The 17,760-nt window shown below is 34.9% G+C and overlaps 1 long non-coding RNA gene across 2 annotated transcripts; it reads left to right on the forward strand.

The window, feature by feature from the left end:
• The first annotated feature begins 13,515 nt into the window (after positions 1 to 13,515).
• Positions 13,516 to 16,160, forward strand: LOC130803275 (uncharacterized). Of its 2 annotated transcripts, XR_009039862.1 has the most exons (3): positions 13,516 to 13,558; positions 14,596 to 14,976; positions 15,609 to 16,160. It is a non-coding gene; the product is annotated as an uncharacterized LOC130803275 (long non-coding RNA). The 2 variants fall into 2 exon arrangements; XR_009039861.1 differs by lacking the exon at positions 13,516 to 13,558 and having other exon boundaries at positions 13,613 to 14,976.
• The last annotated feature ends 1,600 nt before the right edge of the window (positions 16,161 to 17,760 follow it).

Below are 17,760 nucleotides of genomic sequence, written 5' to 3' on the forward strand. Positions count from 1 at the left end.
GGAACAGAAAGCTGCTGCTGCCACATATTCTGCTTCCGCGGTAGATAATACAACGGTGTTTTGTTTCTTGGAACACCAAGACACTAAAAAAAAGCCAACGAATTCTACCATACCTGAAGTGCTTTTTCTGTTTACAAGATCTCCTGCATAGTCTGCATCATTATAACCTTTCAAATCATAGACATCACTTTTTGGATAAAAAAGGGACAAGTCATCTGTTCCCTTCAAATATCTCAGAATTCTTTTCACTGCTGTATGGTGTGATTTTTTGGGATTTGATTGAAATCTAGCACACAAACCAACACTAAACGCAATATCGGGTCTAGTAGCGGTTATATATAATAAAAATCTAATCATGTCTCTATACATAGTTTGATCAACATTAAGACCATTCGTATCTTCATCTAATCCAACATTTGTAGCCACCGGCATGTGGTTTGTTTTAGCATTATCTAAACCATATTTCTTAAGAAGTTCTTTTTATATATTTTTGTTGATGAATAAAATTTCATTAGCCATTTGTTAAATTTGCAAACCAAGGAAGAAATTTAATTCTCCATTCATACTCATTTCAAATTTAGCACTCATAAGATTAGAAAATTCTTTACATAGTAATTCATTGGTGGCACCAAAAATAATATCATCAACATAAATTTGTACAACCAAAATATCAGAACTTCTATTTTTGAAAAACTAGGTTTTATCAATTTTACCTCTAATAAAATCATTTTCAATCAAAAAATTTGATAATCTTTCATACCATTGCCTAGGAGCTTGTTTTAGCCCATAAAGAGCTTTATCAAGCTTATAGACATGATCAAGAAAAGAAGGATTTTCAAAGCCAGAGAGTTGTTCCACAAAGACTTCTTCATCAAGAAAACCATTCAAGAAAGTACATGTCACATCCATTTGATATAACTTAAAATTCATAAAAGCTGCAAAAAAATTAGAATTCTGATAACCTCTAACCTGGCTACCGGAGCAAATGTCTCTGTATAGTCGATTCCTTCTTGTTGATTATACCCTTTAACCACAATCCTTGCTTCATTTCTTTTTATGATTCCATGTTCATCCAATATGTTTCTAAATACCTGTAACATTCGGGAAAATTAATATTTTAAGACGAGTAAGTTTAAGAGAATTATCAGTGCGAGAATGATTCTAAATACACATGACATAAAATATTCTTAATTTAACTTCTTCTTTTCTTTTCCTTTTCATAAAAAAAAAGAATAATAAGAAACCAGTTACACGCATTTCACTATTCATCGTCATCTTCAACACAAAAGAAAAATCAAACCCTGCTTCGCCTTCTCAAAACCTTTAAAATCCATGCCTCTCATCCCATCATTCCTTGCCTTCGATTTTCAAAGAAAAACGCAGCTCTACCCACCTTCTTCCTCTCCTTCCATCTATTATTCATCTTCTTCGTTTGCCTCTTTTTCCCAAAACCCTTACATTTTCGAAAACCTTCAATCATCTTCTTTCTCAAATGTTCGAACAACAGCAGAAATCAAGTGAATCGATTCTTTCCTCTTCTTTCGACATTTTCTCTGCTATTTGATGTGTGTGTTTTATATACTATTTTCTACCATGCCCCCATTACATTTTCATAGAATTTCTCGCGTATTTTGCTCAAATTTCTATTGGTTTTTATGCTTGGTTGGAGTGTTTGTTTCCTATCTATTTTGTAGGTACAAAGCTGTAATTATGCTAAGAATCGACTCTTGGAGCGAGCTTTGCAAGTTGGAGACTAGTCATTGTAGACTTTTGGGTTCTTTTTCCGATTCCTTGGTATTATTGAAACTTGTGCTTTTGAGCATTATTATCTATTGCTTGGAACAAGGAAGAGTTTACCTTGTAAGGATTTGGACTTTGATTTTTATCACTATTTCCTTCTTGAGTGATTAGTTCCTGGTGTATCATTGATCTCCATCTTGGCTTGGTACTGGTCTTGTTAGCTATATAATTGCATGATAAGCATGATAGAAGGCCCTCATTTGCTAGAAGCCGTGCAACATTGTTTTCAAAGACATAATTTGCCATTTGATCCTTTATTTTAAGCCCTACATTTTCCTTCATAACTAACCGCATTATAAACCTTTTTGACCCTATTTGATCAACCCAAGTCTAGCTCGGGGGAGCATTTGGTTGGTTAGCGGGCGATATATATTCTGTTATTTGGCTCACATTTACTTGCATGGGGTACTTGAGTTAGGTTGATCGTTTTCTCATTGTTGGAGTGTGCTTCTTTAGTTTGTCATATATCATCATCTTCTTCATTGTTCATATTCATGCAGTAAAAAAAAAAAAAAGAGAAAAACTCTCTTGCTTTGTCATATATTACCATCTTTTCATTGTTCATATTCTTGCAGTAAAAAAATAAAAAAATAAAAAAAAATCTCTTGGTTTGTCATATATTACCATCTTTTCATTGTTCATATTCTTGCAGTAAAAAAAAAAAAAATAAATAAATAAATAAAAATAAAAATTTTGTCTCACTTCTTTTAATTTGTTGTACATTTTCACCTTCAAGTTGTAAATCTCTAATAATTTGATGATGATATGACGGTGCTTTCCATTAGTTGGGTTGGTTCAGTAGTTATGAGTTGAAGTTATTTGGAGTTGTTTTAGCGTCATCTTTAGGCTACGTTACTTTTTAGATTATGCTCCCCTAAAATAGACTTCCGGTTCGCATATTCCTACCTTTGACCCAAGCCCCATTAAAAGCTCAATAAAGACCTTCTTGATAATCATGCAGTTATATGTGCTTCCTCGATTTAATATCTTGCCAAGATTTGAGAGTATGTGCCGCATTTCGAGTCGACTTTTATAAGTCGAGTGATATTATTTCCCCTTTAAACACATGAGTGTTGTTGAGATGGGAGGGTGCCTTATTAGCATTTTAGGCTACAAAAATTGATTCATATGCACATCCTTTGCATATTTATGGGCGGAGAGCGATCGAGTACATTTTATACTCGCCACAGATAGAGAAGTGTCATCCGTGAGAACTCTTTCCTTGATTCCTCGTTATTCCTTAGTGATAAGGCTTGAATTCGCTTGTATGATATTTTACTCTTGGATAGGTATTGAATTATTTGAATGCTTTGATTGAGAGGATGTGATCACATGTGTTTTGCGATGTTGCTTTTATAGGGTGAAGCATACTTTCATTCTTAGAACCTTGTCTTGTTTGCTTGAGGACAAGCAAAGGTTCGGCTCGGGGGAGTTTGATGTGTGTGTTTTATATACTATTTTCTACCATGCCCCCATTACATTTTCATAGCATTTCTCGCGTATTTTGCTCAATTTTCTATTGGTTTTTATGCTTGGTTGGAGTGTTTGTTTCCTATCTATTTTGTAGGTACAAAGCTATAATTATGCTAGGAATCGACTCTTGGAGCGAGCTTTGCAAGTTGGAAGGTCATAAGGTACTCAAAGGGTCATTTTTGTGCTGAACAGGTCTCATACCCGGGTGGGTTTCCACATACCCGATCGGGTTTGCACTTGGCACTTAGAAGAATTTGAAGACGCCCTTTGGAAGAAAAAGTTGCCACTCGCACCCGGGTGGGTTTCCACATACCCGGCTGGGTGAGCGTCCATACCCGGGTGGGTTTCCACATACCCGGCCGGGTGAGCCTCCATACCCGGGTGGGTTTCCACATACCCGGCCGGGTGAGCCTCAAAACCCGGGTGGGTTTCTAGACACCCGGCCAGGCTTCCATTGAAGATCAAAATGCTCTGCTACGTACCCGGGCGGGTTTCCTCTTACCCGACTGGGTTTACTCTTGAACTTAGAAAATTTTTGGTCTTGAAGATTTAGTTGTGCTTCGCACTCGGCAGGGTTTCCACATACCCGGCCGGGTCCTGCAGTTATTTTTGATAGTAACTTCCCATATCCTTCGATCTCTTTTTAGAAGGATATAAATAGCTTTTTAGGGGGAATTTTGCGACGGTTTTTTTCTCTGTTTTGAGGGTTTGGTATTGAAGGGATTTCTCATATTACTTGCCATGGGGGATTGTTAATCAACACTTCGACATTGTAATTTTAATTATATTGAAGGTATTAGTTTCAATTCTAATCTCTTGTTCTTGTTTACTATTGTTATCTTTAAATGCTTGTTTCTCCATTAAATTTAAAATTGATTTTCTCCATGAATTTCATTGTTGAACCTCATGTTAGTTTTATTATGCTTAGTGAGTAGTTTTATTTCTAGGGTTTGGTGAAATTATGCAAAAGGTCATGATTCTTGTTTGATTTTAGGATTTAAACTTGGTTTGTCTAGGTGATTCAATTGATGGGTTTTAGATTGATTGCATGTTTGGCCAATTTGCAATTTTTATTCGCTCAATTCTATAAGCGAGAGTTGTGAGTTTGAGTGAACGATTTCCTTTTTTGAACAATTAAGCTTTAATGGCGATAGCTTATTTTATTGTTTGATTGTCGAATTTGTTTGCGAGAGCAACACCTTCCTTCGCCTATATTCATTCCTATCCCAATTGTTGTTCATGAATCATGATCGATGCATAGTGAATCCTTTTAGCCCTAGACCTTTAATTATTGAATTTTATTCATTTCTTGTTTTTGCGTTCTACTTAGATAAACAAAAATCCAACTTTTGATCGTTAGCAATAGCGAACTTGGTTCAATTTGTGATTTTATTTGTCCTTCCACAGTAGTTCGATCCTACTTTCCCAACTATACTAGTTAGGTGAAATAGGAATTATTTTGATAGTAAAACGACCTATCAGTATTAGGGCTAAATTTCTTATTTTCTAGCTAAATACTTCTATACATGAACAAAACCTCTTTCCATGGTTCCTTTGACTTCGAATTTCAACAATAATCTAAGCCAACCATTTCGAAGCCAATAATCATCTTTGTTCCATCTGGTTCCTCGATTTTCAGAAATAACGAACAAAATAATAACAGGTATAATCCCCTCTTTCTCTGAATTTCAATTCTATAATTTCTGATCATGAAATTTTGATCTAACCCTTCTCTCCCTCTCATTCATCTGATTTCTTTGAACCCAACAGCTGCACCATGAATGTCGTGCTACCTTCTTCAGCATTTTCGAAGAATCGTGCCTTCTTGCTATCTCTTCCTTCAGCACATCCCAATATAGGGAAAGAAGGTATTCAAGTTTCTTTTGTTAATTTTGTTATTTGATCTTGTCAGACGCATCTTTCAGATATATAATATTAGATAGCTTAGTTTGGAAATAATTAAAGGTGATTAAAGAAGGGATAATTGGTGTTCTTGATTGAACTATGCGATTCTTGGAAGTATTGTTAATGGTGAGTTAAATGTTTGTTTTACTTGTGATTAGAAATACAAAGGAAAATCATGGAGGTTGTTAATCTTGAAGGGAAATTGACAATTATAGGTCATGGTTATAAAATCTTGATGGAAAATCGGGAGATTAGAATAAAACATGTGAGATTTAAATGATTTGAAATGTTAGAATAAAGTTTGGTTACGCTACAGTCTTAGGAGGAGATGTAACAAAGTTATATGTTAGTATTAAGTATCGAACACCCTTTGGTGATTATGTGTATTGTTATGCTTTAGGAGACAATTTCTTTGCGAAACCATTCTAGCTGATAGCTGCGAATCGAAGCTGACTCTTTGAAGCGTCGTCATTGGTGAGTAGTAGCAGCCCCTTAAAAAGGTCTGAGCAGACTACATTCTTGAAATAAACTTTTTACTAAAGCTCTTTTGAATTAGAAATTGTTGAGACAAATGTTGTTGTGAATGTTTATGCTGATATTATGATATGGTCAATAGATCGGGCTTGCGAGCTGGTCATTGATGGAGTTGAGGAACATTGTTCCCTGCTTCCTGTTTTGAAGCAAATTGTCATTGAGATATTGACTAGCTTCACCCGAGAGCGACATAGCCTTAGAGCTATGGGGCACCTCTTAAACTAGACTCCCGTGCGTACATAGATCTAGGGAACTGATGTTGCTTTAAAACCTATGATTTGAATTATTGTGTTTTGTTGTATTGGATTGTTACTTCTCATTCAGTTTAATCTGACCCTTTTTTGTTTCCATCTTTTAGTTTGATTACAAATCAGAATCGGTCGGGAACGATGGGTTAGCGGTGATTGAATAGCGTTCCAAGGTTGTATTTTGAGCTGAGCACGTGGGAATCTGTAGTTTTGTATTAGGTTTTTGGATAAATGTATATTAGATTTGGTTGTGTTGGTTATATTCGACTCGAAGTGAATTGTATGATTACTTGTGTTTTAGTTAGATGTTTGGTTTGAGAATTAGCTGAGTTAGTTACGTTAAAGAGCTTGTGACCCCTTTGCTCAAGTTTTGGAAGTGTGATTTCAGTTTCTTGGGAAACGAACCCAGTGATGACCTTGTTTACTCAATTAACGGTAAGTCGGGTTGTTACAATACCCATTTTAGCCCAATCACCTTTTTGTGTTTTGGTTTCGATTCTAAATGCCACACTTTATTTCTTTCAAATTCATCCAATTCATCTTGCATGGCAATAACCCATTCAGAATCTTTTAAGGCTTCTTCGTGATTTTTGGGTTCCAATCTTGAGAGAAAAGCAAAGTGTACACAGAAATTTCTCATTTGGGATCTGGTTTGTATGCACTTATTTAAATTACCGATGATCAAGTCAAGTGGATGACGTTTTTTATATTTCCATGGTTTGGGCACAAATTCTCTTGTAGGAACAGTTGTGGAAACAGGGTCACTGACTTGATTGATATTCTGCTCAGCTTCAATCATTTTTGGGAACAGCTGGATTGGGAACACCTTGCTGGTTCTCATTTACTGGTTGTTCTTCTTCCTAGTGAGGTACTTCAGTTTTTTCTTGAATCAGTTGTTCTCCGATTGCTCTTTAGTTACATCTTCACCATCATCCAAATTTGCAAGACCTATTTTAAAATTATTTGTATCCTGTTCACTTGTATAAAGTTAGTCTCATAAAAAATAATGTGAACAGATTTTCTACACACATAGTTCTCTTATTGTAAACTCTATAAGCTTTAATATTAGATGAATAGCCAAGAAATACTGCTTCATCACTTCTTTCATCAAACTGTCCTATGTTTCTTTTTCCATTACTATGAATAAAGCATCTACATCCAAGCACACGAAAATAGGAAATAATCGGTTTAACACCTTTTAACACATTAGTGGAAAAAAACTCATTTGCTGCGTGTCATTTTTAGCGATTTTCCTTAGACGCAACATTAAATAGCTAAAAAAAGAAAAAACAAATATATATATAGTAGAAATGTTGCGTGCTACCTGATGCCCGCAGCAAATAAGCATTATTTGCTGCGGTTTTATTAAGCCCGCAGCAAATAAGTGCTTATTTGCTGCAGTTTTTTCTAGTCCGCTGCAAATAGTCAGTTTAAAAAATATAAAAATCGCGTTTTGACGTTCAATTTCTTAAAACCCTCAAATAAATTTCTTCAAAAACCCACGAGGACGACTGTCTTCTTCTTTCAAGCTCTTCAATTTCAGAAAATTTCTTCAAAAACCCACGAAAAATCTCTTCAAGTTCTTCAAGTTTTTCAAATCATACGACTCTACTGTGTTTTCTCTTCATTTCGTTCATCATCTTCCAAACCCCACGACTTTGTTTAAGTTCTTCAAGTTCCTGTGTTGTTGAAATTTGTTGCTTCAATAACCTCTCATTGCACGAATTTTCTTCTCCATCTTTTTTTAAGTTCTTCAACCCACCATTGTTGCTTTTCCTTCAAAAGCCACGAAATTAGGGCTAGTCTTGTTCTTTTTCAAGTCATCATTGTGTTTTAATAAGGATTTAGTCCTTTTTTAAACTTATTTTGATTTTTTTTTTCATTGTAGGTTACATAATCTTATTGTAGAAACAAAATTATCATATCTCATCACCAAGGTATGTATTTTATATTTGAATGTGAATAATTTACTTATGTATGTAGTTGAATATTTGAATGTGAATAATTTTAATTAATTAGGATTTTTAGGGTAGATTGAATGTGAATAATTTACTTATGTATATATGTAGTTGTATATTTGAATGTGAATAATTACTTATGTATGTAGTTGTATATTATTAGTTTCTTATTATTTTGATTTATGTGTATTTGATTAAAGAATAGCTTCAAAAACCCACGAAATAAGGGCTAAGGTTGTTCTTCTTGAAGGTATAAATTTTTCAATCTTTGTTTAAGTTCTTCAAGGTATAAACTAAGTCAGAATGCTAAACTGCTCCTCAGTACACTTTCTGCTGACTGGGGTACCTTGTGCATGGATTTCAGAAAGTTGTGTGCACTATTAGCATGGCTCTTAGACCTTTATGGCTAGGTTCGTGTATAGAGATGACGTCCCCATGATTGGCTCGGTCTAGTTCTCCACGGTCAAGGCTTGGGTCATGCTGCAAGGTAGGCTGGTCAGTGGTTGTTCTGCTATTCTGAGATTTGTTTGCTGCTGTATTCTAACTTGTTCCTTGAGTTGTATTTGGGCCTGCTGTGCTTGTTTCTGTGTGGCATCCATGATTATGGCTTGTACTATTATATAGTTTTAATACTATTGATATTTGATTCATGTACTTGTACCATTCTTGTGGGATTATGGCTTTGGCAATTTTGTTCATAGTTGTAGACATATAGCACCTTAAATTGAAGTTTTTGTTGTACACGTAAATTTCCTGCTGTTGTGGTTGTCCCTATGTGCTGCTTTCATTGAGTCATGTGTTTTAATTGAAGTTTTTGTTGTACACTTAAATTTCAAATTCATGTGCAGGTGCTCTCAAAGTTCTGTAGGCCTTGGATTCAAAGTGTTGAACGTACACACTTGGCTGATCAATGTGCCTGTTCTGATTGCATAAGTTGCTGCTGTACTGATATACACCCATTTGATAAACAACTACACAACTAACCCTATTGCTATCTTGGATTAGGCTTGATATACACTCATTTTGTTCCTTGTAAATAATGTAATTAGTTTAGATTTAGGACTTTAATTTGTATATGTATATATTATTATATAATATATACGATCGAGAGTTTACAAAGAGATTATTGGTGATTATTGGTGTTTATTGGTGATTATCATTGGATGAATCATTGTTTATTGCATTGTACATTATTGGATTATTTAATAGTATTAAATGACAAAAACCAAAAAAAAAAGGCTATTTGCTGCGGGCTTCTTAAAATTTGCTGCGGTTTTTTAAGAAGCTCGCAGCAAATAGCCTTTGTTTTGCTGTGGTTTTAAACCGCAACAATTAAAATAGCCCATTTGCTGCTATCACTATTGCTGCGGGCAAAAACCGTAACATATTATGGCCAAAAAACCGCAGTAAATAGCGTTTTTCCACTAGTGACAGTTCATAAGGTGTCTTAGAAGTGATAGGTTTAACTAACACACGATATCCAATATGACATGCAGTATTAACAGCCTCGGCCCAAAAATTCCTTGTAAGACCACTAGCAATTAACATAATTCTTGTCATTTCCTCTAATGTTCTATTTTTTTCTTTCTACCACACCATTTTTGTTGTGGTGTTATAGGTGCGGAAAAATTATGACTTATGCCAGGCTCATTGCAATATTCCATAAAGCTTGAATTTTCAAATTCTTTACCATGATCTGACCTTATGTGAATAAGTTGATTACTACTAGATTTTAGTATTTTATTAACAAAAGAAACAAACTCATTGAAAGCCTCATCTTTGCTTACTAAAAAGATAGTCCACGTAAATCTACTGTAATCATCAACGATAACAAATACATATTGTTTGTCACTACGGCTTTGAATTCTCATAGTTCCACAAAGATCCATATGGATTAATTCAAGCGGTTTTGATGTGGTCACCACATTCTTAGGTTTAAAGGACGAACTTACATGTTTTCCTTTGGAACAAAGATCACAAATTTCATCCTTTAGGTATTTAAGGGACGACAAACCTCTTACTAGGTCTTTTGATCTTAAAGTATTAATCAAAGAAAACCCAACTTGACCTAGACGTTTGTGCCAAAGAAGAGGGTCTTCTTCTAGGACACTGAGATAAGTCAGACTCGAATTGGGAACAGTGTTGATGTTCACAATGAAAGTGTTCCCCTTACGAATTCCGTCCAGAATAATGTCTCGTGTGTCACTCCTAGAAATAATACATTTTTCAGAAGTGAAGTTTACAGAGTTACCTTTGTCACATAATTGAGAAATACTTAGTAAATTATGTTTTAAATTGTCGACCAAAAATACATCATCAATTGCATGGGAACTTGACCTTCCTAGTTTTCCTTTGGCTAGATTTCGCCTTTCATGTTGTCACCCAAAGTCACAGTTCCTCCATCATAGGATCCTACTGAGAGAAATTTCAATCTATCATCTGTCATGTGCTTGAAATACCCACTGTCAAGATACCATGAGTTGTTCCTCCTCCATAGAACCTGCAAAAAAAAAAAAAATTAATTGTTAGAATCAGGAACCCAGTCTTCCTTGGGTTCCTTGTCGATTAGACATGAATAATATTTCTTTATCCAAATGCGATCGACATAAATTTGTTAGATTTATCATGCTGTTCCCTTTTGGCACATTGATGTTTTAGGTGTCTAGTTTTTCCACAAAAAGTGTGTACAAACTTTACTACTTGGGAGATTGACATAGACCTTTTTCTTTTTATTATTTTTATTGTAACCCAGGCCTTTAGTATTTTTTATTCTAGCATCAAGAATCCATTTAGGTACATCTTTGATTTTCCCTTTTCCTTTTGAATTTAATTCAAGCTTTAATTTTTCATTTTGGGCTTTGCTGGATTCTAGGTCAATTTTTAATTTTTGAAAATCAGTACTAAAGTCATGAATAGGTATGTCGTTAAACTCCTTGTTCAACCCTAATAATTTATATTGGGTTAACTCAACATTAAGAATAATGTTCTCTTGTTTTACCCTTTCCAATGTTTCCTTTAAGGTGATGTTTTGATCTAACAGATTAAAGAATTTATTTTGAACATCAGATCTAAAAACGTTTAGATAAGAAACATGGTCTTTACTAATCTTAAGGTCCTTTTCAATTTGGCGACATGTAACATTATTTTCTTCCAATTTATCTTGTGTCTCTATAAGCAACTCAATTAATTCATAGGAAATGAATTAGAAGACATTAGCTCTTTTCCTTTAGACTTTTCATTCTTTCTTTCGTGTGAAGCCATGAGAAATAAATTGGATGTTTCTTCCTCTACGGGGATCTCTGTCTTAGCTTCACTCTCGGATTCTCCCCATGCAGTAATAATGGCTTTGCAAAAGTCTTTTTTATTGAGATTTCCTTTCATCGGTATTCTTTCAGTTTCTCTTGCCTTTCCCTTGCCCTTTTCATTTTTCCATGTTGGGTAATCTTTGATGAAGTGATCACTACTTCCATATTTGTGGCATTTGTAGTCGGATTTGGAATTTGCAAATCTTCTTTCCTTGTTTCTTTGGTTAGCGTATCTGTTGTTCCTGAAAAATTTCTTAAATTTTCGTACTAACATAACAGCCTCCTCTTCATCACATTCTGACTTTTCTTGATCAGTCACTGTCAGAGCGAAGCCTTTGTTTCTGGAACTATCAGCTGTTCCCAAATGCAATTCGTGAGTCATAAGGGAACCAGCCAGTTATTCTAGATTGAATTTTGTGAAATCTTTGGATTCTTGAATGGCTGTGACTTGGCTCTCCAGCGTTCGTCTTGAGAGAGACTACGTAGAATTTTTCTGACCTGTTCATCAGCGGGAATATGCCTTCCAAGAGAGACAAGTTCATTTGTAATGTTTATCAACCTGGTAAACATCTCTTAGATGCTTTCTCAAGGTTCCATAACGAACTGTTCATATTTAGACATTAAGAACTCTATCTTGGAGCGCTTTACTTCACTTGTACCCTCGTGGGTAACTTCCAGCAGATCCCAAATCTGCTAGCAGATTTGCCACCTATAATACGGTTATGTTCGTTTGTTCCAAGACCACAGTGAAGTAATTTGATTGCAAAAGTGTTCATCTCCTTTTTCTGAAAATCTTCCTTTTCATATTCGGTTATAGGTTTAGGAATGATTTCGTCATTGGTGTTTGTAGTAGTTATCTCAAAATCTCCAATTTCGATAACTCTCCATACTTGATAGTTTTCAGCTTTAATGAAAATTTCCATTCTATTGTTCCAGTACGTGTAGAACTTTCCATCGAACATAGGTGGCCTTTGAGTAGAGTACCCTTCTTCCATTCATTCATTCATATTCGACATCTCTAAAATACCAAGATATTGCTCTCAAGGTTTCCTGATCAGTTGAGGAACAAGGTTTTAATACTAATTATAGAAATTGTTAGAGATGGTGGATAACAATAAGAAGGGGAGGGGGGGGGGGGGGGGGGGGTTAATTGTTGTTTGATAAATTTAAGTATTTTTGCCCTGTTTTTGCGGAATTAGATTGCGGAATTAAAACTTAAACTTGATACGAAAAATAAAAAAGAGACAACACAATTTTACGTGGAAATCTTCTAGGCCTATAAAGAAGGAAAAACAACGACCCATTGGGATTTCAAAATTCTCTATTATATTTTAGGCAATTAGTTACAATTACATAAAACAAATAAGCAAAACTAGGCCAACTTCTCTTCTCCTTCTCCTTCTCTTTTTCTTTCTCTTTCTCCTTTTCTTGCTTCTTCTCAAAGCTTCTCTCTTCTCCCCTAGACTTCCTCAAGTCTAGTTACAACAATTCTCTAAATAAACATTACAAAGGACAAATTCCTAAGGATATAATTAATGAATTGCACAAAAAAATGTTTTAAGTTAATTGGAAACTTTTGGAGCAAATATATTTCTTGTTAATTTTTTATCTCATGTATGGACACTCCTACTCTCTCAATCCGGTTGAAAAACAACTCCCTTTTATATGGGATCTCATGTAACTAGTAAAAGAAATAATTACCTACTACATCCTTATTTCTTAGATTATGGAGAAGTAAGTGGATCTTGAATAGCAAGTAAAATAGTCACGGTTACTTTTTAAAAAACAGGCAAGGAAGTTTTTTCTTAATTAAAGCCATATTACAAGCCTATTTATGTCGAGAAAAATAAGGAGAAGTTTTCTCCACTTTAGAAAAGGTACGGTTATTTTTTTTAAAAAATATTTTGCCTCTTAACTTATTAAATTAATAATGCAACAAATTAATTTTAACCAACATATCAACTAAAAATCAAAAAAATATATATTCTACAGAATTTTCAGCTGACGTTGATTCTTCCAGACTTCAATCTTGGGAACAGAGCACTGTCTCCATCAACAAGTATCGACAGATCATCATACTTGGCAACAGTAGACCTCCTGTCTACATTTGAGATCCTAAGCGATCTTCCTTATCTAACTTTCTTGGATATATTTGACATATACACAGTTCATGGACCAAGTCTTAGGCACTATCAACGATCTTTATCAAGACCGGATATCAACATGCACACAATCTCTAAAATGCAGTCGTTTATATTAAGTGTAGTCATCATCAAAATCTAAGAGAGTCAACACAGAATATCATCTCTTGTCCCAAATTCATCATCGGTTCCAGGTATTGCTAATAGTTCTTTTTCATGCACTCCTCTATTAACCATCATTAGTAAGTTGAGAAGCTTAACGAATTTGCAATTTTCGTGTCATTTTAACTGGGAATTTCACTAATCATATGTTTTGATGAAGAGTTGTGCAGCCGGTTGAAGATGTGAACTAACCTTTTATTTCTTTGTGAAATTATAAGATTCTTTATAATCAATTTATTATTTTTTTATATGCTTTGATTTGGGTTTTTGATTTAGGTTTCTTATTTTATTTATGATGATGTGTTTCGAAAGGTTGTTGTTAATCAACCGTAAGAATCAAGCATATTTATTAACCGAAAGAATCAAGCAGATTTTCGTCACCTTATGCTCGTGTCTGCTTTAACAATGAACAAATTAGGTTTTCGTAAGTTTTTCTGGGTTTTGGTTTTCAATGAAGTCAATTGAAATTAGGGTTTCGTAAGTTTTTCTAATAAGGCTGAAATTGGAAGTGCCTCACAAGAATTTTAGTTTTATTGTTAGGTATATGATACATGGTGAATTTAATGGAGACGTTAGGTGCTCAATGTAGTGTAATTCTGTAATACAACAATTATGATCATGAATAGTATCTTCTAGATGAAAATACACAGTTTTCGTAGAAGAATCTTTGCAATTGGTTGCTCAATTGTTTAAAAGTTTCTGATTATTTTTCTAATTAATCTAAATCCATGCTCATTGTTGCTACTCTTCATCAAACTAAACCATTGAAATTATTGAACAATTATATAATACCATTATGCTTCAATAATTAGGTTACATTTTTTGAATTTTGTTTGTTCCGTTGATTTGTTGAATTTGTTACTCGTTTTTTTGTTTTTATTTTATAAAATGACTTTTTTTTATTCTAAATATGAGTTGCTGCTTGAGACCTTTATTATAGTTTTTTATGAGTGGGATACATTGGGTAAGATGATGGTGATGATAAAGACTATTTTTTATGCACTTTCTATAGATGTTGTGCACATATGTTGTTATTAAGTGGTTGTGCAACAAATGTTGTTGTCGACAGGAGCTGTCATTATGTGGTTGTGCAACAGATGTTGTCGTTGCTGCTTTTGAGCTACTACTAAAGCAGACTCATGTTGCTGATGAAGTTGTTCTGAAAATTATGGTCGTGAGCTTTAGATTGTGAAACGTAAATTAGATTAATCGTCATTTTTAGGATAATCGATGTTTAGGGTTTTTGTTTCTTTGGATTTGTTTTCTACTTTCTTTTTTATTAGAACCCAATTATTTGCGTATCATTGTTCTTTTCTTTCCTCTTTTTTTGTTGGTAGGCTGATGAGCATTGATTTCTTTACGTAGTTTCTTCATTTCGTTTTATTTTTAATATACTACTTCATTGTTTTTCTACAGACCTCCAATTACAGTGCTACTTCGCCGTGCTAAGGTAAATTGAGTCCCCCTACATTTTTTTGCTTCTTCCAATCTTTTTCCTGTGATATTGAAATTTTGAGAATTTAATTGCTTGGTTTGTTAATTATTAACTGGATTATTGTTAATTCTCCAATGTTTTCACTATACTTCAAATCTTGAATCATTGTTGGATTGGTATTTTTTTCTTTAATTGTGAGTTTTAGATTGTGAAATGTAAATTAGATTAGGGTTTTTGATTTTTAGGGCTATCGTTATCCCTCCTTGTTTGTTTAGAGCAACACAAATAAAATAAGCTACTAGAACCAGAAGTTTGAACAACTGTTTTCTCAGTCATCTCTTCCTGGTTTTCCTTTTAATTCTTAAAGGTTTGATCTTTCTGCTCTATTTTTTGTCTTTAACCTTTTTTTCTTTGTTTGCACCATTTTTCTGATTTGGGTATGTTCGGTTTTTAGGGTTCAATTTCACTTCATGTGCTTGTTTTTCCTCTAGAGGTTTAATGAATTTTTTATTCACTGTTTTTCCATTATTCTATACTCCTATTAAACATAACTCAAACAATTTTCTGTTTACTTGACCTAATTTGTCTTATCTACTTGATCTAATTCCTTGTGTTTTTGCGAATCCTTCTTTGTTGATGATGAGAAGCTGAACCAATTTCCAATGGTTCAGAGAACACTAAACAAGAAAACAATGCTGAGCCCATGATAAAGGATAGCAACAAAAGCTCATGACAAGAATCCAGCAACAGCAGGTCGTGTAACAGCTCCAACAGGATGCATAATCTCAGCATCAGCAGAGATAGGACGCATAAATATTTTCCAGTCGCCCTAGGAACTGACATAGAGCCAAGCAGGGTGATAGAGGAAGCTGAGTCATGGACTGGAAGTGACACCCTACCATGTGGAGATGACAAGGAGCTCAAGTAGGACTAGAGCAAGTTGCATGAGCCACAAACTAAAGGATCTAAAACAATCCTGCAGGTCGAAGAAATCCTTGCGGGTTGAAGAGAAGTCCCTGCAGGAAGAGAATAAGACCCTGCTGGATGAAAGAATCAGGACGATGCGTCCTGAAAAACGCGTGTACTAATCTTTTCTTGTCTTTTTTTTTTTTTAGTTTTGTTAACCTGATGTTCAGGTTCCCTATTTCCCCCCCTTTTGTTCCCCCTAAAAATCTATAAATAACGTGGTTTTCCTGTTCTTTTTCTGGTCAATATTGTATTCTTTATTGTTGTTCTTGGTTTATCTCTCGTCTTTCAATATGAATGCTAAAGGGAGGAGATTATTGTTAGAGGAAAGCACGTTATTAATGGACCAAAGAATAGTTGAGTTGAGGATTCAGGATAGGAACAATGGAAACACTGATGATAAAAGTCTAAGGATAGATGTTCCGGAGTTTACTGGTCAGGCTTTGAACGCTGAGGAGTATCTTGACCGGGAGGGCAGCTTAGAGGGTTATTTCAAGTATAAGGATACCCCCTTAGATAAACAATATAAGATAGCCAAGGTTAAACTTACACAAATTGGCTACAACTTGGTTAGAAGGTTTACAAAGGCAAAGAGTCAGGGAAGGTAAAGGTAAGATTGATTCTTGGGAAAAACTTAAGAAGAAACATAGAAGGAAGTATGTCCCAGGAAATTACAACCAACAACTTTCCATGCAATGAAACTCTTTGACCTAAGGGAATAGGTCAGTAGCCCAGTACATTCAAGATTGGGAGAGTCTCTCTGTGCTTTGTGACATCACTGACTCAAAAGACATGAGAGTAGGAAAATTCTTGACTAGGCTGAGGGAGGACTTGAGAGTGCAAGTTTGCCAAATTCCTAACCTCACAGTGGCTTTAGCCGGAAGCCATGCTAAACTCTTAGAACTTTATTCTAGGAAAAGACCAACATCAGTTACAGGGCAGTCTTTTGCTAGAAATAGTTTCACTGCTACAACCAAAAGCACTAACACTACACCCCCTTTTAGGCAGAATAATAACCAGGAGGTGAAGAGTAAGAGTTTGACCCCTATGATAGACCTAGTCTGTTTTAAGTTTTATGGTCATGGTCACTTCAAAGCTAATTGTCCTAACAATAAAGCCTTCACTTTGAGGGAATGGAAAGAAATTAACAGTAGAGACAGACCTAAGACCATTCTTGTCAGTATCAATGGTAGGGAGGAAGAAAGAGGTACCATAACTACGGACTCAGATCCTGATGGCACCTATATTTAGAAGGAATCTAGGGAATTTATACCTTATATCTCTAATTCAGATACTGATAAAGAAAAACTGTTTCATGAAGAAGATTGGCACAAGACCTTAGTGTTTAGAAGAAGCTTTCATTCCATGCCTAAGGGTAAAAAGTCAGATCAGAAGGAGAATATCTTTCAAACTAAGTGTAGGGTGAAAGATAGGCTATGTGATCTAATCATAGATGGAGGGAGTAAGACAAATTGTGTGATACAAGACTTAGTGCAGGAATTGAACATCAAAATTCAAGCCCACCCTCACCCCTACAAATTAAAGTGGTTAGACAACAAAGCGAGTGGGCCTGTAGGAAAGCAAAGTTTTGTCACCTTGACCATAGGTTCTTATCAAGACCAAATCTTATTTAATTTTTCAGACATGAGTGCATGCCACATTCTTTTAGGGAGACCATGGCAGTATGACAGGAGGGTGAAACATGATGGGTACACTAACATTACACTCTGAGACATGAAGGTAAGATGAAAGAGCTGATACCTCTTCCCTCTCACAGAACCATACCCCCCCAAGGGAAAACAACCTATACACTTGATCAGCAGGAAGAGCTGC

Source organism: Amaranthus tricolor, chromosome 16, assembly GCF_026212465.1.
Source record: "Amaranthus tricolor cultivar Red isolate AtriRed21 chromosome 16, ASM2621246v1, whole genome shotgun sequence".
Classification (NCBI taxonomy): Eukaryota; Viridiplantae; Streptophyta; class Magnoliopsida; order Caryophyllales; family Amaranthaceae; genus Amaranthus; species Amaranthus tricolor.